We start from the raw sequence: 23,989 nt of genomic DNA on the forward strand, positions 1-23,989 counted from the left end.
ACCCAGATTTTGATCCTGAAAAATGCAAATGCTATGATATGATATGCATGGGTGAAAGATTCTTTATTTTTGAATTTATCTGTTAGGGATACGGAGATGCTACTGGACAGACCAATCTGTGGGGAATACTGATGGTCCATAGGGAAACAGACAAAAGGGTAAAACAATTCGCTGGGGATAACAATCCTGTTGGAGAGTCAGACACACACTAGAGAGTACTCAAAGTGAAATTCGATGAACGACACTTAGGATACAAGAGATTTTGGCAGTAAGTTCACAGATGACTTACTAAACCCGAATAAGAAATTTTTTGAGAAAGTTTTCACAACAAGTTCATACATGACTTGACAACATTGGAACAAAAGGTTTAGCAACAGGTTCATACATGACCTGACAACACTGGAATAATAAAAGAAAAAGATTCTTCAAAACAGGTTCAGACATGACCTGGTAATACTGGAATAAAAGCTCAACAGCAGGTTTATACATGACCTGACAATGTTGGGGAATATCAAGAAGTTCTGACAGCAGGTTCAGACATGACCTAACAAACTCAGAAAAATTCAAAAAGAGTATATCAACAGGTTCATACATGACCTGATGACAAACTTGAACGTTTTGAGAAAATTTCCACAACAAGTTCATACATGACTTGACGATACTGGAATAATAAAAGAGAAAGATTCTTCAAAACAGGTTCAAACATGACCTGGTAATACTGGAATAAAAGCTCAACAGCAGGTTCATACATGACCTGACAATGCCGGGGAATATCAAGAAGTTCTGACAGCAGGTTCAGACATGACCTAACAAACTCAGAAAAATTCAAAAAGAGTATATCAACAGGTTCATACATGACCTGATGACAAACTTGAACATTTTGAGAAAATTTCCACAACAAGTTCATACATGACTTGACAACATTGGAACAAAAAGTTCAGCAATAAGTTCATACATGACCTGGTAATACTGGAATAAAGGCTCAACAGCAACGGGTTCATACATGACCTGACAATGTTGAGAAATACCAAGAACGGTTCTGACAGCAAGTTCGAACATGACTTGACAACAAATAGAAAAATCAAAAAGAGTGTATCAACAAGTTCATACATGACCTGACAACACTAAAATAATCATAGAGAAAGATTCTTCAAAACAGGTTCAGACATGACCTGGTAACACTGGAAAAAAGACTCAACAGCAACGGGTTCATACATGACCTGACAATGCTGGAACATTCAGGGAATTTTCAACAACAGGTTCATACATGACCTGACAACACTTGACTATTCAAAGAATTTTCAACATCAGGTTCATACATGGCCTGACATCGCTTAGGAAAAATCAAAGGGAGTTTTACCAATAGGTTCATACATGACCTACGAATATTGGAAAACATACAAAGCAAGTTTCATCAATAGGTTCATACATGACCTGACACTTTAGAATACATCTGATAGTTCTGGAGATTTCTCATAAGAAATTCATCCAATCACAGATTTTGGAAATTCCTAACAGGGAATTTATGCAAAACAAAGATAAACGAGAGTCTTCTTATAAGTAGATCATCCACACAAAAGGCTACGATGATTCTTTACAGAGAAATCAAACAAAACCAACATCATTGGAGTTTTCTAACACGAAAAACCTCCAAGCTTCAGGGAACTCCTCAAGATGATAAGTCATACATGACTTTCATGGAACCATCAGGAAAGACAAGGTATTCAAACTCTTTGTACGTGCCAACAACAATTGGACTTTGACCGTAAGCAATGGATTACAACCAGATTCTTTAACGGATTTTGACAACAACAAATGGACTTGATGAAAGTCATTAGTAAACAATTACCGGCTACAACGGAGTTTGCCAGCAACAACTGGACTTGAAATGATGTTGGCGACAACCAAACTTCAGATATCAATCACAAATGTATTTACAAACAGACTGACAGTGATGCCAACGACAATTGGGTTTAAAATAAATGTTGGTTACAACCCGACCTTAAAGGATACCAGTTACAACTGGATTTGGTCAAAGACACTGGTGACAACCAGACTTAACAGACGATGCCAGTAACAACTGGTCTCAGAGGTCAAGGGATATACGAGACCTGAGATTATGCAAATGAGCACGAAGCACTTCGGGCTATGCATGATTCGGATTTTGCTTATATGCATGATGTATGAATGATCATGAAATGCAAATGCTGACAATATACAGACTGGAAATTAGGGAAAGCTTTATGGAGGTACTGAATCCTCAACACCAATAACTCAATCGAAGGAGTGAGTAAATGCATCAAAGAAGGATCTATCAAGCTGAACAGTTACAACTGGCCCAATAATCCTTCCAGAGAATGATAAATTTGTGCTCTCTGGAGATAGATATTGATCATCCAAGGGGAGTCTTGCAACTTGAGACTTGTGGGGAAAGACGAAAGATTTCCTTTTAATATTTCCACATGTCAAAGCAAAGTTGTGTTTCTCAATATGTTGAAAAATTCTTTTTGGGTTCAAAATTCATTATTAACAAATAAATGACATTTTGTATAACAAAGAAAACCAGAGAAAAATAGCAAATGATAGAATTTGATAGGCAAACTTGTATTTATTCAAGAATGGTAGCACACAAATGGCGTAGCTCCATGGAATGTTACAAATTTGTAAATGGCAATAGGGAAAGGTTTACATTTAATCGCAATGACTACTACTATCCCTAATAACAATGACTCCACGAGACCTCGCTTCTAAAGGGAGTAACTAGATTGATCTTCCATTTTTAGCTCTTCTGTGTTGATCAGTGACGAACCGATGCAGTCCATGCCTTTTGTCCCTAATTTTTTCCTGGATCTCCCTTTCGGGTTTTCAATCCACCGGGACGCTCCTTTTTGCCTAAATCACCCTTTCAGGTTTTCAACTTAGCGAGCTACCATTTTTTTATCCCTAAATTTTGCCTGGACCGCCCTTTCGGGTTTTCAGTCCACCGGGATTTGTTAGGCATAATATCTTTTGACTGCATCAGAGTTCACAGGGTGAATGAGCTCTTCGCCATCCATAGTTGTGAGAAATAGAGCACCTCCAGAGTATGCTCTCTTTACAACGTATGGGCCTTCATAGTTGGGAGTCCACTTCCCACGTGAATCTTTGTGTACTGGCAAGATCTTCTTGAGCACAAGATCTCATTCCTTGAACTCTCGAGGACGAACCTTTTTGTCAAATGCCTTCTTGATTCGTTGCTGGTACAATTGTCCATGGCACAGTGCGGTCATCCGCTTCTCATCAATGAGATTAAGTTGATCATAGTTGTTTTAGATCCATTCGGCTTCGTCCATCTTGGCTTCCATCAATATTCTCGTTGAAGGTATCTCTACTTCGACTGGGAGAATTGCGTCCATCCCATACACTAAGGAGAATGGGGTTGCCCCTGTTGAAGTGCGGATTGAGGTCTGATATCCATGCAAAGCAAAGGGTAACATCTCGTGCCAATCCTTATAAGTTTTCACCATCTTTTGCAGGATCTTCTTGATATTTTTGTTGGCAGCTTCAACAACACCATTCATCTTTGGACGGTATGGAGAGGAATTATGGTGGTCAATCTTGAAACTCTCACATAATTCTGTCATTGTCTCGTTGTTCAAGTTTGAACCGTTGTCTGTAATGATCTTGCTTGGGATTCCATAGCGGCAAATAATCTCCTTCTTGATAAAGCGAGCAACCACATGTCTCGTCACATTGGTGTAGGAAGCAACCTCTACCCATTTAGTAAAGTAATCAATGGCAACCAGGATGAAACGGTGACCATTGGAAGCCTTAGGCTCTATAGCACTAATCATGTCGATGCCCCACATTGAGAAAGGCCAAGGTGATGTTAAAACATTCAGTAGTATTGGCGGTACATGCACCTTATCAGCATAAATTTGGCATTTATGACATTTTCTTGCATAGCTGAAACAATCAGACTCCATGGTCAACCAGTAATAGCCAGCTCTCAAAATCTTCTTGGCCATGGCATGTCCATTAGCATGGGTTCCAAAGGATCCTTCATGAATCTCCTTGATTAACATGTCTGCTTCGTGTCTATCCACGCATCTGAGCAGAACCATGTCATGGTTTCTCTTGTAAAGCACATCATTGCTCAAAAAGAATTTGGACGATAACCTCCTCAGAGTTTTCTTATCCAACAATGTAGCATCTTCAGGTTACTCTTGACTTAAAAGATATCGCTTGATGTCATGAAACCATGGTTTACCATCAGTTTCTTCTTCAATCAGCTGACAGTAGGCAGGCTCATCTCTTCGCTCGATTCGAATAAGTGGAGCTTCATTATGGAATCTGACTTGGTACATTGATGCTAATGTTGCCAAAGCGCCAACCACTTAATTTTATACTCTTGGGATGTGGTGGAAAGTGATATCGTCGAAGTATTCTATCATCTTCACAACATGAGCGCGATACGGGATCAACTTCACATTGCGAGTTTCCCATTCTCCTTTGACTTGATAGATCACTAAGGCTGAATCTCCATACACCTCAAGGATCTTGATTCGGAGATCAATTGCAGCTTCAAGACCAAGGATACAAGCTTCATATTCAACGACATTATTCGTACAATCAAAGCACAACCTTGCTGTGAAAGGGGTAAAGCCACCATTTGGATTCATCAAAACAACTCCCACACCATGACCACTGTAATTGGAAGAACCATCGAACGTGAGCTTCCATCGGGATCCTGGTTCTGGTCCTTCATCTGGGTCTGGGATCTCACAATCCTTTATCACCATGATATCCTCATCGGGGAAATCAAACTTCAACGCCTGATAGTCTTCAACTGGTTGATGAGCAAGATACTCTGCTAACACACTTCCCTTGATTGCCTTCTAGGTTACGTACTGGATGTCGTACTCTGACAAAAGCATCTGCCAACGGGCAAGTCTTCCAGTTAAGGCAAGTTTCTCAAAGATATACTTTATTGGATCCATTTTTGAGATCAACAAAGTAGTATGGCAAATCATGTACTGCCTCAAATGACGAGCGACCCATGCTAGCGCGCAACAAGTTTTCTCCAAAAGTGAATATCGACTTTCAAAATCGGTAAACTTTTTACTCAGATAGTAAATAACATGTTCTTTCTGACCAGTTTCGTCGTGTTGCCCCAGCACGCATCCCATTGACCCTTCAAGCACAATCATATACATGATTAATGGCTTTCCTGGGACAGGTGGAATCAGAATAGGAGGCTCTTGTAAGTATTGACGAATCTTCTCAAAAGCATTTTGACAATCAGAATTCCATTCAACAACTTGATCTTTTCGAAGAAATTTGAAGATAGGCTCACATGTGGCCGTCATATGTGAGATAAACCTTGAGATATAGTTCAAACGTCCAAGGAAACCTCCGAATTCTCGCTCGATGCATGGAGCAGGCATTTCTTGTATAGCTCAGACCTTGTCAGGGTCTACCTCAATTCCTCGTTGACTAACAATGAAACCAAGCAACTTCCCTGAACGGACACCGAATGTGCATTTTGCAGGGTTTAATCGTAATCTAAACTTTCTGAGGCGTTCAAAAAGCTTCTTTAGATGACTCATATGATCTTCTTCATTATGAGATTTAGCGATCATGTCGTCAACATAGACCTCTATCTCCTTGTGCATCATATCATGGAAAAGAGTGACCATAGCTCTTTGGTAAGTTGCCCCGGCATTTTTGAGACCGAAAGGCATTACCTTGTAGAAAAAAGTGCCCCAAGGGGTAATAAAAGTGGTCTTTTCCATGTCGTCTAGAGCCATCTTGATTTGATTGTATCCCGAAAAACCGTCCATAAAGGAGAAGACAGCAAATCTTGCAGTGTTGTCTACCAAAGTATCAATGTGTGGTAGAGGGAAATCCTCCTTTGGACTAGCTTTGTTCAGATCCCTATAGTCAACACACATGCTCACCTTTCCATCCTTTTTAGGCACATGTACAATGTTAGCTACCCATTGTGGGTCCTTCGCCACTACGAGAAAACCAACGTCAATTTGTCGTTTGACTTCTTCACGAATCTTCAGAGCCATATCTGGTCTTGTTCTTCGGAGTTTCTATTTTACTGGAGGGCAGTCTGGCTGAAGCGGCAACTTGTGCTCAATTATGTCGGTATCTAGACCTGGCATATCCTGGTATGACCATGCAAATACATCCACATATTCTTGTAGCAGCTTAACCAATCTCTCTTTGACGCTTGCTTCAAGCGTGGTGCCGATTTTTGTTAGACGGTGTGGCTAGTGATCGAGAGGGGGGGGGGGGTGAATAGATCACCTCTTTTTAAAATAAACGGATTTAAGAAATCTTATCAGAGTTATTGAAACTTAGCGGAAAATTACAGTCCCGAATCGACTTGCGTCTATTCTGAACCGCTACTAGAAAACCGGACACGCGAATTTATTGCTGGATTTGAATGGGAACGATAGAGATTATTAACACCAGAATATTATCAAATCAAATGCACTTATCACTAAATTCTGATTCCAATGAATAAAACTCAGCTGACAGTTTTGTCAAACATTTGGTGTGTATGTGATCAATGATGAACAATGGTGGAGTTTAGATAAAGAAGTTTTCTTGCCACTATTGTATCACGAAATGTACAGCCACAATACACCAACTGAAATCACAAAACTGTTGAAAACGTAAAGAGAGATAAGGAAAGAATACGATACGCAGAGATTTGGTAAGGAAGTTCCCCACTGTCGTCCTCGCGTGTGGGTACGTCTCCCTCTCAATTTCAAATGAAATTGAGAACTGTAATTATCAATAATGCCGAATTCGTTGATACAAGGTTACAATACAAAGACAGAAATCTAAATCCCAAGATCTTCTTCTTGTATAAAACCTCCACTTGATCTGAGCTCGATCAAGAATTTCCTGCAAGAAATTGCAAACAATTAAACGGTTCCACGACCTGTTTGCGAAATTACCCAATTTCCAAACCCTACGCTACGGCTGAATCTGTTCTGCAAACGTGACTAACAAACCCGCAAGAACACTCCAGTTCTTGAAGGACAAACCATTTGGTTTTTCCTCGAAACCCCCTTCAACCTTCAACTCAGCTAGATCCTCGATCGTTCCACTGAACACCTCAGCTAGATCCTTGATCGTTCCACTGAACGTTATCTCGTTGATCCTTTAATCCAAAGAACAAGAATGATTATGTGTTGATGTTCTTGAAGAAAAGGGATTGAGAAGATGAAGAAGATGAAGTCTCTTTCAGGTTTCTAACTGCTCAAACAATTGCTGCTACACACTCCTTTGATTTGTGTTACAACTGTTTTTCACTTGTGAATTCGTCCCCTTAACTGAGCTGTCAAAATACTTCTTATATGTGAAACACAGAAGCTGTTAGTAGACAAAACAGAATTATGTATTGATACAAAAGATCATGCATCGATACATACTGTAGCTTTGATTAATTTTAGAGAATTAATACAAGCATGTATCGATACAAAACTCGTATGTATCGATACATAGAACATTTTAACTAAGCATGTATCGATACAAAGCTCGTATGTATCGATACATAGAACATTTTAACTAAGCATGTATCGATACAAAGCTCGTATGTATCGATACATACTGAAGCAAAAATGTTTTGTGATTTAAAACAAATTTATGTATCGATGCAGATGAACATGTATCGATACATACTGACACAAAACAGTTTTTATGAGTTCTTTTAAGAAATGTATCAATGTGGATCTTTATGTATAGACACGAAACAATAGTATAGGCTAAAAACACAAATGAAACATGTAAAATAATGCACAACCAACAATTAGACAATGATCACACAATTTGCTATCATTCAAAACTTATTCAAAGTAAAGAATTTGCTCACAATTTTTACTTCTTTCTTCTCTTCCTCTGTGCCAAGGTTGATTGTTTCCACCGGTTCTTCATGTGGCTGAAGGGCAGAAGGACATAAGCATTTAACTAGTAGAAAGTATTTTAAAAATTACATAAGCCAAGACATATAAGGTGCAACTAATCTGGAAAAAAACTCAAGCAACATGCAATGAAATGCAGTGAAATGAAATGATGATGGTTTAATGTGGATTATAGCCACCACAGGACTCCTCGTCATCTTTGTCAGGATCTCTGAAGCTTGGCGGAGGCGGAGGAGGAGGCATTGCATCTGGATTGTGGCCCATGAAGGTGTAGTGCCTGAACCGGTCCTGAACTTCAACACTTCTGAATCTGTCCATAATACCAGGATTGGCACGGCAGTCGTCCATAAAACCAGACATTTCATTGTAGAAGACTTGGTGCCACTTAACCAAGTCCGTGTGCCAAGAGTGTTGGTTATGGTACATCCGTGTATGATCGTCATGCCACTCACGATGCTCCTTATGCCACTCACTTTGTTGTACATGCCAAGACCGTGCCTCTTCATGTCGTTCTTGGTTGGCAAGCTCCATTTGTTGAAGCATTTGAGTTAGGTGCGCAATAGGTGTTGAAGATGAAGCACCGCCGGAGAACGGAGGAACCGTTGGTTCCGATACATAGTTGGTTGGAGACCACCTTTGTGGCACCCAATCACCCCAACCAGCATTGTCATCAGCTGTAGGCACATCTGCTTCGTTCACATCATGCATTTCTTCATCAGGTTGGTCTTCAACTACATGAATTTGTTCAGAAGGCATATCAAAATTATAGATCCTTGTTTTGGATTTCCTTTCAAAGAAATAGAAACATTGACGTTCCTTGTCCCACCGATATCCCATATGAGATAAAGTGGAAGAGTCAAACTCTTAAGCAACAGATGGTGATATGAGAGGAACTTAAGGGATTACAACATTCCAGAACGTAAGAATTTTCATGATTTGAGATGCATAACCAAGAGCAACATTCTTGGCACTGTTACGCACGAAAAAGAGACGCTTCACAAAGTAATTTGCCCAATTCAAGGGAACCTTATTTTGAAGAATATACAAGAGATGAATGCCTGCCCTGTCTAACCTAGAATGTCCACTGTTTGCTGGACGCAGAATGTGCGAGATAATCCAATGAAGTATACGAGGAATTTTCTTAATCATACCAGACGTAACCTGTTCATCCTCACGTAGCGGTCTGTCCAATTTCGAGATAGATAGAGTAAACTCCTTCAGGTTAAAGTCAGTATCAAACTTCAAGTCATCCCAAGTCTTGAAATTATGCAACGGAAGCGGAATTTGAAACACTGTTTCCCAATCACCAGCCTCAAAAGTATAGGTTCTGACACCAATAGAACACTTAAACATATATCCTTTACCAGATTGTAAGCCAGCATAAAATGCTCAGATAAAATCCTCATGGTAATCATCCTTTGTAGTAAAAAATGAACCAAGTTTTTGTGCATTAAGGAGTTCAACCACATCATTGAGATGCAGATGAATAGCATCATGTTTATCGAAGACATGGGGTTTCATAACTAACCTTGTCTTGAAAGAATCCTCAAACTCAGTAGCAATTGCAGGATGAAGAAAATCTAAGGCATTAGGAGGAATTTCTGGTAACTGCTGAGAAGTGCCAATCGGTTCCTTTCCTTTTCCTTTTCCCCTTGCTCTAGCCGGAATGATTCTTGGAGGCATGGTGATGAAAAATTGAAGAAACGTGAGATGAATTTAGGGTTTTTGAGAGAATGATGATGAAGGAGATTAGGGTTAGCCGCAGGTTTTGAGAGGTAGGGGAACTGCTGATACCAAGTTTGTGAATAGATGTGATAAGAATTGTTGATGTGTCGATCCATGAGTGAAATAAAATGCATTTAATCCAAAAACAATCAGTATGTGTCGATACATATGGGAATGGATCGATCCATGTCACGAGTTTTTGTTTTTAAAGGGTCTATGTATCAATACAAACGACGAATGAATCGATACATACTGAACCAATTTTGACAGATGTGAAATGAAGAAGACATGAATCGATACATGCATCTTTGAATCGATACATACTGATGCCAAACCAAATTTTAATTAATTTTTATGCAGTATGGTTATGCATTATGAAGTATGTCATGATAATGATGACCAAGTATAATTCACAAATCAGATATTAATGTTCAAACAATATATGCAAAGAAATTCACATAAACGAAAATAAGGAATTTTATTCTAACATACACAATCACATAGTTCTAAAAGAGATATAGAAAGGAGTGATATTACCTCTGTTGATGTAACCTTGTGAGGTATAAATGAAATCTAAAACAAATCTCATCAACCAAGGTGAGGCATAATATAAATAAGAACAAACATGCTTAAGACAACAATGGAGAGAGATCTAAGATCCCTAATTCACGACGAATGTTGAAGAATGGTTCCATTGCCAAAGGTTTAGTGAAAATGTCAGCAAGCTAGTTTTCAGTATCAACATGCTTAAATACAACGTCTTCTTTTTCAACATGATCGCGAAGAAAGTGATGTCTAATCTCTATGTGTTTAGTGCGTGAGTGTAAAACAGGATTTTTAGTAAGGTTTATGGCACTAGTGTTGTCACATTTTATTGGAATACGTTTGAGTTGAATGTTAAAGTCTTGTAGTTGTTGCTTTAGCCACAAAATCTGAGCGCAACAACTACCGACTGCAACGTACTCAGCCTCGGGAGTTGACAAAGCCACAGATACCTGCTTTTTGCTATGCCAACTTACCAAGGAGTTTGAAAACAAGTGACATGTACCACTCGTGCTTTTCCTATCTGATTTACAGCCAGCAAAATCAGAATCGGAGTAACCTACTAAGCTACAATCACTTCCTTTGGAATACCAAAGCCCATATTTAGATGTTCCATGAAGATATCTAAATATACGCTTAACAACTTTCAGGTGTGATTCCTTAGGATTTGATTGATATCGTGCACACATACAAACACTAAACATGATGTCAGGTCTAGAAGCAGAAAGATACAGAAGAGACCCAATCATACCTCTAAACTTTTTGACATCTACACTCTTACCATGCTCATCTTTATCTAGATTTCCGTTGGTAGGCATAGGGGTGTCAATTGATTTTGAGTCGTTCATTCCAAAGCGCTTGAGTAGCTCTCTGCAGTACTTTGTTTGACATACTGCTGTACCCTCATCAAGTTGCTTTATCTGAAGACCTAGGAAGTAATTCAGCTCCCCCATAAGACTCATCTCAAATTCACCCTGCATAACCTTAGAAAATTCTTCGACCAAGTGTGTGTTAGTTGAACCAAAAATTATATCGTCTACATAAACTTGTAACTAAAAGAATGTGCTTTCCCTTGTGTTTAATAAAGAGAGTATTATCCACTTTACCTCTTGAATATCCATGATCAATTAGAAATTTGCTCAGCCTTTCATACCAAACCCGAGGGGCTTGTTTAAGGCCATACAAAGCTCGTTTTAATTTGTAAACATAATCTGGATTTTCAGCATTCTCAAAACCAGGAGGTTGTGAGACATATACCTCTTCATTTATGACACCATTTAGAAACGCACTCTTTACGTCCATTTGGTAAAGCTTAAAATTATTAGAACACGCATAGGCAAGCAAGAGACGTATAGCTTCAAGGCGAGCAACTGGAGCATAAGTTTCCTCATAGTCTATGCCCTCCTCTTGGTTATACCCTTGTGCTACTAAACGTGCCTTGTTCCTAGTTATCACTCCGTTTTCATCAAGCTTATTTCTAAAAACCCATTTAGTACCTATGATATGATGATCTCGCGGACGAGGGACAAGTTCCCAAACGTCATTTCTTTTAAATTGATTAAGCTCTTCTTGCATGGCCATTAGCCAACATTCATCAATCAAGGCCTCTTTGGCATTTTTAGGTTCTACTTGGGAAACAAAAGCGAAGTGAGAACAAAAATTACTTATCTTAGAACGAGTCATTACTCCCTTTGAAATATCTCCCAAGATGTTGTCAATAGGATGGTCTTTTGAAGATTTCCAAGCTGGTGGAAGGTCATTCACTTCAGCTGTCCTTTCTTCCTCATCTTCTTCATGACTAGTATCTTCCTCCTTCTCATGGGCAACTGTTCTGGACTGATCAGTTTCCGTAACAGCTTCCTTGAGTATGTCTTCTGTAGATACACATGCGTCATCAAAAGAGATACCTTTTCCGACACTTTTCGGATAAGACTCATCAAAAGAAACATGGACAGATTCTTCAACAGTAAGTAAACGCTTATTATATACTCTACATACTTTACTTGATTGTGAGTATCCAAGAAAGATACCTTCATCCGCTTTTGCATCAAACTTCCCAATATTTTCCTTACCATTATTCAAAACAAAACACTTACAACCGAATACGTGAAGATGTGACAAGTTTGGCTTTCTTCCTTTTAAAAGCTCATAAGGAGTTTTATTTAAAATAAGGCAAATTAAGATCCTGTTTAAAACATAACAAGCTGTGCTAACTGCATAAGCCCAAAAATATTTTGGTAATCCGCCCTCATTTAGCATTGTTCTTGCCAACTCCTCTAAAACACGATTTTTACGCTCCACAACGCCATTTTGTTGTGGAGTTCGAGTAGCTGAAAAGTTATGCTCAATACCATACTTGTCACAGTACTTATCAAAGTGATAGTTTTGAAATTCACCACCATGATCGCTACGAATTGTAACTATTTTGGAATTCATTTTGTTTTGGGACAGATTTGCAAAATTCTTAAAAGCAGAAAAAGTTTCATCTTTGCTATGAAGGAATATAGTCCAAGTAAATCTAGAATAGTCATCAACGATTACAAAACCATAATAATTTCCACCTAAGCTCTTTGTCCTAGAAGGTCCAAAGAGATCCATATGGAGAAACTCAAGGGGTCGTGAAGTTGAAATTACATTTTTAGATTTAAAAGAGACCCTCGTTTGTTTTCCCATTTGGCACGCGTCACATAGGTGGTCTTTTGAAAATTTTATTTTTGGAAGACCGACTACTAGATCCTTAGATACAACCTTATTAAGCAAATCGAAATTAACATGCGCTAAACGTCTATGCCAAAGCCAAGAATCATCATTCAAGGTAACTAGACATTTAGTACTTGTTAAAGATACATCAAAAAGGTCAAGCATATAGATATTGTTTACTCTTACACCCTTAAACACAACATTCTGTTCAGCATGTTCAATTATGCCGCAAGTTTTTGTGAAAGAAACTTTATAACCCTTGTCACACAATTGACTTATACTTAACAAATTGTGTTTAAGCCCCTCTACTAAATAGACATCAGAAATAGTAGTGGTAGAGGGATTACCTACACTACCTTTTCCAAGTATAGCTCCTTTGTTATTGTCTCCATAAGTAACATATCCCTTCTTCTTTGCTTTGAAGTCTATAAAAAGCGATATGTCACCGGTCATGTGCCTTGAGCAACCGCTGTCAAGAAACCATCTCCTATCTACGGAAGCAAGGCACTCATCCTACACTATCAAAAGAGAGAAGTTGGTACCCAGTTTTCATTGGGTCCAAGTGGGTAAGTGCTAACATGGTTGCCTTTTGGCTTCCATTGATAAATACCTTTAGGAACAAGAAATCTCCTAAACTTGCATTTCTCAATGGTATGGCCAGCACGACAACAATAATGACATAAACCATGATGATGTGTTTGTTTATTCTTGTTCATTAAATCCTTTGGAATAAAAGAGTATTTTGCATATGGTGGATTTAATGACTTCTTAAACAACCTAGAGTCAACGACATAAGTAACCTTAGGTTGTAATTTTTTTTCCAATTTGACCTTGAGAGTGTTTACCTCTTGTTGCCAAATATGACAAGCTTCATAATACCCAACTTTACTACATCCATCAATGTCAATATTTTTTGAATTTTCTGCAATACTAGCTTTTAACCATTCTAAATCTTTTTCAGCTTTGTATACTTTACCTTCCAGAAATGAAAACATTTGTTTATCGGAAGATAATCTTTTAAAAGCATCTACAACTTCGTTATGCAGTTTTTCAAAAGCTATTTTCAGTTCAGAAAAAGACATAGAAGAGAAATTATTATAATAGGCTTGTTTTACCTTTTTATCATTGATTTTCTTCTTGTGGTAGGACAGATTTTTAGTGTGAGCCATAAGGCACAGATTTGCGGTTTCATCACTATCACTTGAACTTTGTGTGCTTGATGAATCACTATCACTTTCCCATGCAATGTAAGCTCTTCTTTGTTTGCTGTACCCTTTTGGTGGAGCTTTTCCTTGATCCTTATACTTCATAGGACAATCTGTTTTATAATGTCCAGATTTACCACAATTAAAACAAGATCCTTTTCCTCCACTCTTCTTATTCTCTTCCTGTTTTGAATCTGTAGATTGTCTTCGAAACTTCATGAGGTTTTTGTTGGAATGCTTGACTCCATTCTTTCGAATGAATCTATTATATCTCCTTACAAAAAGTCCCATTTCCTCATCATCCGAATCTTTGTCACTACTAGAATCATTGTCACTTTTCTCTTTTCGTGAGGACTTAGAGCTAGAGGCCACAAGAGCTATTGGCTTCTTCTCTCCCTCTTTGTCTCTCTTCTTCTCCTTTTCCTTCTTACTTTTGTTCTCAAACTTTTCAAGACTTTCTAATGCTTGCTAATGTTCTTCCAGCTTTCCAAATAGAGTTGTAATCGTAAGTGTCGTTAGATCATTGGCTTCCTTAATAGCTGTTACTTTAGGTTGCCATTCCCTGCTAAGACATCTCAGAATTTTATTAGTAGCTATTTCATTGGAAACAGGTTTTCCAAGTGCATTCAACCGATTAGTGAGATGAGTAAATCTCTTTTGCATGTCGGAGATAGATTCTCCTTGTTTCATGCGAAAGAGCTCAAACTCATGATTGAGTGTGTTAATGCGGGACTGTTTTACTTCAGTAGTACCCTCATGGGCAGCTTCTAAAGCATCCCACATTTCTTTAGCTGTCGTGCAATGGGATACCCGATAATACTCATCAACACCAAATGCTGAAATTAGCATATTTCGAGCTCTCCAATCACTCGACCACTTTTTCTCATCTTTCTCATTCCAATCACCTTCTGGTTTAGGAACTATGGCGCCAGACGCATTTGTCATAGTAATTTGAAAAGGACCATTTTCAATGGCAACCCATACTAGCCTATCAACAGAATTTATATGAATTCGCATGCAGTCTTTTCAGTAGCCGTAATTTTCACCGTTGAAAATCGGCGCTCTATTATACGCCCCCTTTGGTTCCGAATCCATATCGTTACAGGCAGCCACAGAACACCAGCGAACCGACGCTCTGATACCACTTGTTAGACGGTGTGGCTAGTGATCGAGAGGGGGGGTGAATAGATCACCTCTTTTTAAAATAAACGGATTTAAAAAATCTTATCAGAGTTATTGAAACTTAGCGGAAAATTACAGTCCTGAATCGACTTCCGTCTATTCTGAACCGCTACTAGAAAACCGGACACACAAATTTATTGCTGGATTTGAATGGGAACGATAGAGATTATTAACACCAGAATATTATCAAATCAAATGCACTTATCAATAAATTCTGATTCCAATGAATAAAACTCAGCTGACAGTTTTGTCAAACATTTGGTGTGTATGTGATCAATGATGAACAATGGTGGAGTTTAGATAAAGAAGTTTTCTTGCCACTATTGTATCACGAAATGTACAACCACAATACACCAACTGAAATCACAAAATTGTTGAAAATGTAAAGAGATATAAGGAAAGAATACGATACACAGAGATTTGGTAAGGAAGTTCCCCACTGTCGTCCTCGCGTGTGGGTACGTCTCCCTCTCAATCTCAAATGAAATTGAGAACTGTAATTATCAATAATGCCGAATTCATTGATACAAGGTTACAATAAAAAGACAGAAATCTAAATCCTAAGATCTTCTTCTTGTATAAAACCTCCACTTGATCTGAGCTGGATCAAGAATTTCCTGCAAGAAATTGCAAACAATTCACCAGTTCCACGACCTGTTTGCGAAATTACCCAATTTCCAAACCCTACACTACGGCTGAATCTGTTCTGCAAACGTGACTAACAAACCCGCAAGAACACTCCAGTTCTTGAAGGACAAACCATTTGGTTTTTCCTCGAAACCCCCTTCAACCTTCAACTTAGCTAGATCCTCGATCTTTCCACTGAACACCTCAGATAGATCCTTGATCGTTCCACTGAATGTTATCTCGTTGATCCTTTAATCCAAAGAACAAGAATGATTATGTGTTGATGTTCTTGAAGAAAAGAGATTGAGAAGATGAAGAAGATGAAGTCTCTTTCAGGTTTCTAACTGCTCAAACAATTGCTGCTACACACTCCTTTGATTTGTGTTACAACTGTTTTTCACTTGTGAATTCGTCCCCTTAACTGAGCTGTCAAAATACTTCTTATATGTGAAACACAGAAGCTGTTAGTAGACAAAACAGAATTATGTATTGATACAAAAGATCATGCATCGATACATACTGTAGCTTTGATTAATTTTAGAGAATTAATACAAGCATGTATCGATACAAAGCTCGTATGTATCGATACATAGAACATTTTAACTAAGCATGTATCGATACAAAGCTCGTACGTATCGATACATAGAATCTTTTAACTAAGCATGTATCGATACAAAGCTCGTATGTATCGATACATACTGAAGCAAAAACGTTTTGTGATTTAAAACAAATTTATGTATCGATGCAGATGAACATGTATCAATACATACTGACACAAAACAATTTTTATGAGTTCTTTTAAGAAATGTATCAATGTGGATCTTTATGTATAGACACAAAACAATAGTATAGGCTAAAAACACAAATGAAACATGTAAAATAATGCACAACCAATAATTAGACAATGATCACACAATTTGCTATCATTCAAAACTTATTCAAAGTAAAGAATTTGCTCACAAACTCCCCCTTTTTGATGATGGCAAATTTTTAGCAAGATGTGTGATACTCCCCCTGAGTTTATGCATATCTGTCAACATCTGCATTTCTCCCCCTTTGTCAACATCAAAAAGAAGAAAAAAAACAGTTTTATCAAGGCAACATGTTGTAGCAGGACACAACAAAAATGATAAAGAAGCTAACAATCACAAAGAAGGAAGCTTAAAAAGTAAAGAATCACTCACAAAGAATGACAAATAAGGGCAATAACACCAGAAGTAAGCAGAAGGAAATAAGCATTTAACTAGTAGAAAGTATTTTAAAAATTACATAAGCCAAGACATATAAGGTGCAACTAATCTGAAAAAAAACTCAAGCAACATGCAATAAAATGCAGTGAAATGAAATGATGATGGTTTAATGTGGATTATAGCCACCACAGGACTCCTCGTCATCTCTGTCAGGATCTCTGAAGCTTGGCGGAGGCGGAGGAGGAGGCATTGCATCTGGATTGTGGCCCATGAAGGTGTAGTGCCTGAACCGGTCCTGAACTTCAACACTTCTGAATCTGTCCATAATACCAGGATTGGCACGGCAGTCGTCCATAAAACCAGACATTTCATTGTAGAAGACTTGGTGCCACTTAACCAAGTCCGTGTGCCAAGAGTGTTGGTTATGGTACATCCGTGTATGATCGTCATGCCACTCACGATGCTCCTTATGCCACTCACTTTGTTGTACATGCCAAGACCGTGCCTCTTCATGTCGTTCTTGGTTGGCAAGCTCCATTTGTTGAAGCATTTAAGTTAGGTGCGCAGTAGGTGTTGAAGATGAAGCACCGCCGGAGAACGGAGGAACCGTTGGTTCAGGTACATAGTTGGTTGGAGACCACCTTTGTGGCACCCAATCAGCCCAACCAGCATTGCCATCAGCTGTAGGCACATCTGCTTCGTTCACATCATGCATTTCTTCATCAGGTTGGTCTTCAACTACATGAATTCGTTCAGAAGGCACATCAAAATTATAGATCCTTGTTTTGGATTTCCTTTCAAAGAAATAGAAACATTGACGTTCCTTGTCCCACCGATATCCCATATGAGATAAAGTGGAAGAGTCAAACTCTTGAGCTGCAGATGGTGATATGAGAGGAACTAAAGGGATTGCAACATTCCAGAACGTAAGAATTTTCATGATTTGAGACGCATAACCAAGAGCAACATTCTTGGCACTGTTACGCACGAAAAAGAGACGCTTCACAAAGTAATTTGCCCAATTCAAGGGAACCTTATTTTGAAGAATATACAAGAGATGAATGCCTGCCCTGTCTAACCTAGAATGTCCACTGTTTGCTGGACGCAGAATGTGCGAGATAATCCAATGAAGTATACGAGGAATTTTCTTAATCATACCAGACGTAACCTGTTCATCCTCACCCATCGGTCTGTCCAATTTCAAGATAGATAGAGTAAACTCCTTCAGGTTAAAGTCAGTATCAAACTTCAAGTCATCCCAAGTCTTGAAATTATGCAACGGAAGCGGAATTTGAAACACTGTTTCCCAATCACCAGCCTCAAAAGTATAGGTTCTGACACCAATAGAACACTTAAACATATATCCTTTACCAAATTGTAAGCCAGCATAAAATGCACGGATAAAATCCTCATGGTAATCATCCTTTGTAGTAAAAAATGAACCAAGTTTTTGTGCATTAAGGAGTTCAACCACATCATTGAGATGCAGATGAATAACATCATGTTTATCGAAGACATGGGGTTTCATAACTAACCTTGTCTTGAAAGAATCCTCAAACTCAGTAGCAATTGCAGGATGAAGCAAATCTAAGGCATTAGGAGTAATTTCTGGTAACTGCTGAGAAGTGCCAACTGGTTCCTTTCCTTTTCCTTTTCCCCTTGCTCTAGCCGGAATGATTCTTGGAGGCACGGTGATGAAAAATTGAAGAAAAGTGAGATGAATTTAGGGTTTTGGAGAGAATGATGATGAAGGAGATTAGGGTTAGCCGCAGGTTTTGAGAGGTAGGGGAACTGCTGATACCAAGTTTGTGAATAGATGTGATAAGAATTGCTGATGTGTCGATCCATGAGTGAAATAAAATGCATTTAATCCAAAAACAGTCAGTATGTGTCGATACATATGGGAATGGATCGATCCATGTCACGAGTTTTTGTTTTTAAAGGGTCTATGTATCGATACAAACGACGAATGAATCGATACATACTGAACCAATTTTGACAGATGTGAAATGAAGAAGACATGAATCGATACATGCATCTTTGAATCGATACATACTGATGCCAAACCAAATTTTAATTAATTTTTATGCAGTATGGTTATGCATTATGAAGTATGTCATGATAATGATGCCCAAGTATAATTCACAAATCAGATATTAATGTTCAAACAATATATGCAAAGAAATTCACATAAACGAAAATAAGGAATTTTGTTCTAACACACACAATCACATAGTTCTAAAAGAGATATAGAAAGGAGTGATATTACCTCTGTTGATGTAACCTTGTGAGGTATAAATGAAATCTAAAACAAATCTCATCAACCAAGGTGAGGCATAATATAAATAAGAACAAACATGCTTAAGACAACAATGGAGAGAGATCTAAGATCCCTAATTCACGACGAATGTTGAAGAATGGTTTCGTTGCCAAAGGTTTAGTGAAAATGTCAGCAAGCTGGTTTTTAGTATCAACATGCTCAAATACAACGTCTTCTTTTTCAACATGATCGCGAAGAAAGTGATGTCTAATCTCTATGTGTTTAGTGCGTGAGTGTAAAACAGGATTTTTAGTAAGGTTTATGGCACTAGTGTTGTCACATTTTATTGGAATACGTTTGAGTTGAATGTTAAAGTCTTATAGTTGTTGCTTTAGCCACAAAATCTGACCGCAACAACTACTGGCTACAACGTGTCGCATCCGCGAAAAACAATCGGTGGGAAAAACAAACAAACAGAGCCGCCACCGTGCGTTATTTATCCCAAAGGAGGGAAAGGAAATGCTCGAATTAAACCTGGAAAGGAAATGGTCTTACGACCGGAGATTGCAAGGATCGGGAGTCGGTTACGCAAGGGGAAGGTATTAGCACCCCTCACGTCCGTCGTACTCGACGGGATCCACGCTCAGAAAGGAATAGAATAAGGTTGCTAAATAACTGCTCAAAGAATGCACACACACTGGAATCAAACACAGATGGAGGAAGACGGAGGAAGGTGACTCGGCAGGATATCGCATCCTGGGCCTACGTAGTTTGTCAGAAACAAACATCAGAGTCGACGTAGTTTGGGGATATGGGGAACGGGCTCCCTAGGATATCGCATCCTATGCCTACGTATCTCATCTGGAATGAGAATCAGAGCTACCGTAGTTCGGCTAATGCACGCCGAAACAAACACAACACAAAGACACTGAGACGTCACAAGGAACACACAAATGGAAACAGACTGCCAATAGCTGGTCTTACGTCCGACTCCAAACAACAAACACAAACAAGGAAACCGAATGCCAATCGCTGGACTTACATCAGACTCCAAACACACAAACACAAACAGGAAACCGACTGCCAATTGCTGGACTTACGTCAGACTCCACACAAACAAACACCCAAACGGGAAACCGAATGCCAATCGCTGGACTTATATCAGACTCCACACCCACACACAAGAGGTTAACAAACAGACAAGCTAATAGGGAGTCTGGAACTCGAGCCTAATAACTGTCAAGCAAACACACACAAAAAAGGAAAAGGGTGCCCGGAGAGATCTCGCACGATCTCCTGCCTACGTACCTCATCTGGTATGAGGATCAGGGCAACGTAGTTCCCCTTAACAGGGGAGAAACTTTCTCCTAACCAGAGACCGGGAAATAACAAACTAAAAGGGAGACTGACTCGAGCCTAATAGTTGTCATGCAATCCACAATAGTCATAGGTTGAGGTTTCTAACATAACCTAACTCGCACAGGAAGCAAGTTGAAACAGCAAATAAGCAAACACAAGAGAGCAAGCACACACACTATATGCAAACAAGTGGCTCATACAAGGCTGGGCTTTAGTCAAGGGGTCAAATCAACCTCGACAAACAAGCCAACTGGAAAGGGGTATTGTTTGCTCTTAACCCTAACATTGAGAGTTAGGGTGAAGCAGATGAAAAGGTAATAAGGGTAAGACCTCATAGCTCTTATCCCTGGCCTGGGAGAGCTTGAATCAATGAAGGTGTGGGAGTCCAGAATGTGGGACTCTATTCCACAATGACTGACTCTATATACAATGATTTTGGGTGTTTATTCAAAATGCATCAGCACGTAGTGCGAGCAAGATGAAAGACTCAACTGAATAGCAGGGGATGGATTGCACATCCCTTTTATCTGCCAATGCCTCTTCACTTAGGAGGTCTTTATATGTACAAGGCACAAAGATAAACAAGCATAAACATTGCCTCTTAAGGAGGGCTTCAGACAGGTGCCTGCCAAAATAACATGACACGTCTTCCAGACTACATGGAGTTAAGGAAGTTACCTAAGTGGTATGCCAACCACAAGCAAAGCAAAGAAACTCAAATAATGAGTTAAAGCGGCTAAAGTACCTGTAAGAAAAGCTAAACCAGTCAATATTTACATTCAGACAAATCAAACAATCAACAACAGTCAGACAACCAATCATCAGACAACAATGGTGCAAGGCATAAGATGCAAGCAAACTAAATTGATTCACCATCCAAAAGACCTACAAAACAGCAAGGTTAGTCAACAAAAATAACTTGTATCTCAAGTGATGAGATCATATCAACCAATGTGGCTAATTGCTTGAAAACCTGAAATGCACAACTCAAAATGTGAGTCCAAACCCCTAAGGCAAAGCCTAGGGTCAAAAGTGAAGAAAAAATTCAAAACAGAACTTGATATTCAACATGAAGCAACTACATTCACTCAAGAACATGTCCTAAAAAGGACCAAATCAAAATCATTAAGCAAGTTCATTTCATGTACAAGAGAAGGCAAAGACAATTTCAAAGCATTCAAATGACCATCAAGAATCAAAATTCCATATCAAAACAGAAATGAATCAAATAATTCTGGAAATTTTCATGAGCATACAACATGTCCAATACAATCATCATGCCAAAAGTCATAAGCAGAGGAGCTCATTTGATATGGATATGAAAATGCACAAGCTAGACATCCAATTGTGTGACACAAATTGTCACACCATACCAACACATGCATAAAATAGAGATGAAAAATGCTAAAAATACACAACCAAGCCTCAAAAATCCATCAACATGTTAGGAATTAGCATGTAAAATTTCATGTCAATTGGAGCATTATTGAGCATTTCACAATAGAAAGAATGAAGCATGTCACATTTTGCATCATGATCAAATAACAATTCACCAGTAAAAATACATAAATGATAAAATCATGAAAATCACATGATAAAATACTAGACATCTCAATGAACATTTGGCAAAAAATTTCATTCAATTTGGAGCTATTTTCAATTAGTTATAATTTTTGGAAGTTTGGAAAAAATATTGAATTAAAATGTGACATATGCATGATAATAGAGGGAAATGAAGAAAATGGACTGAATTTGAAAAAAGCAGCCAGGCGGAATCGAAGCGTATCGCGCGCTGGGACCTGAAACGGCGTCGTTTTGACGCTTTGCCCTAGTACAAAACCAGGGGCGGCGAACACTGTACACGCACGGCTGGCCAAGGCGGAAACCACCGTCTTCTTCATGAAGACGGTGGATGAACAGTGATCCTCAAAAAAAAAATTCCAGAATTTTGAAATGAATACATCATTCAACTCGTCTTGGCACGTAGATTACAAATCTAATAATATTTTGGTCCAAATCATCATGAATTTCAAGAATCGATCAAGAACATCTTTGAACACCAAACTTTAAACACATATATCTCACTCAATAATCATCCATTTTTTATGAAATTTAGATCAGAATTTTCAACGTGGAAAGATCTACAATAATATGCACATAAAATCATGAATTAAGAGGTTCGAATTTTTGACCTCTTGAAGCTCCAACAATGGCAGTAGCAGATTCAAGGCTTGGCAAGCATCCAAATCTCTTCCTGTTATGAGGCTTGAAGTTGAAATTGAGGCTTGGCACAACTTAGATCTTGCTCAAATAACCATTTCCATCTTCACCTTCATGAACTTGATATGCTTGATTTTTGCACGAACCCTTCAAAACAAAGCTTGATCTACACCAAATCCATATCACAGAACAAGAATATGCAAGAAAATAGCAAGGTTATGTGGAAGAAATTTGAATTTTGGTTGAGAGGAAAAAATGGAGGGAAAATGAGATCTAGATCTAGAATGATGAATAATCATAAATTTTGTTAGGATTATGTATTTATATGATGTGTTAATCCTACTGAAAATTAATTAAGCTTTGGTTAATTGGAGATTAGTGAGAAATAAGGTGTTATGCAAAAATTGTTTTTTTCACCCCATGCATGCAATCCTACGTGAACAGTAACCAATGGCCATGCATTTTCACTTAAAATCATCTTATGGACACAATGGCAATGGTAATTTGTTCCCATGATGCACCAATTTTGAATTAGCCATTTTCCCTCCAAAATAAGCATGGATATGCATATGATCATGTGTTGAATTTTCATGCAATGTGATGAATGCTTTGGAAAGTTCATGTCATGGAAAGAGTTTAGCAAAAAGGAGCACTCAATTTGGAGTCATGAGTCAAAAGATATGGCCTTTTGAAGTTCCATGCACACTTGGCAATGATTTGATCATATCTCCTCAACCATTCATCATAAATTCATGATCTTGGAATTTTTTGAAATGGGAGAGAGAGATCTTAAAATTTCATGTTGGACAAAATTTCATTTGAAGTTTCTTTGATGATGTAAGATCAAGTTGAATTTGAACCAAAAACTTTCCATTTTTGGAAACTTCCAATTACAGGTCACTCTCCATTTTTGGAAACTTTTGATCTGACCTCAAATTCTTCAAGATATGCATTTGACATGATGAATAAGCCTCTTTGGGACATGAATGAAATGTTTAAACTCATTTCTCCACCTCCTAGCCTTCAGTTGACCTTCTGTTGACTTTTTGATTGACA

Source organism: Lathyrus oleraceus, chromosome 3 (genome assembly GCF_024323335.1).
Source record: "Lathyrus oleraceus cultivar Zhongwan6 chromosome 3, CAAS_Psat_ZW6_1.0, whole genome shotgun sequence".
In the NCBI taxonomy this organism is placed as follows: Eukaryota; Viridiplantae; Streptophyta; class Magnoliopsida; order Fabales; family Fabaceae; genus Lathyrus; species Lathyrus oleraceus.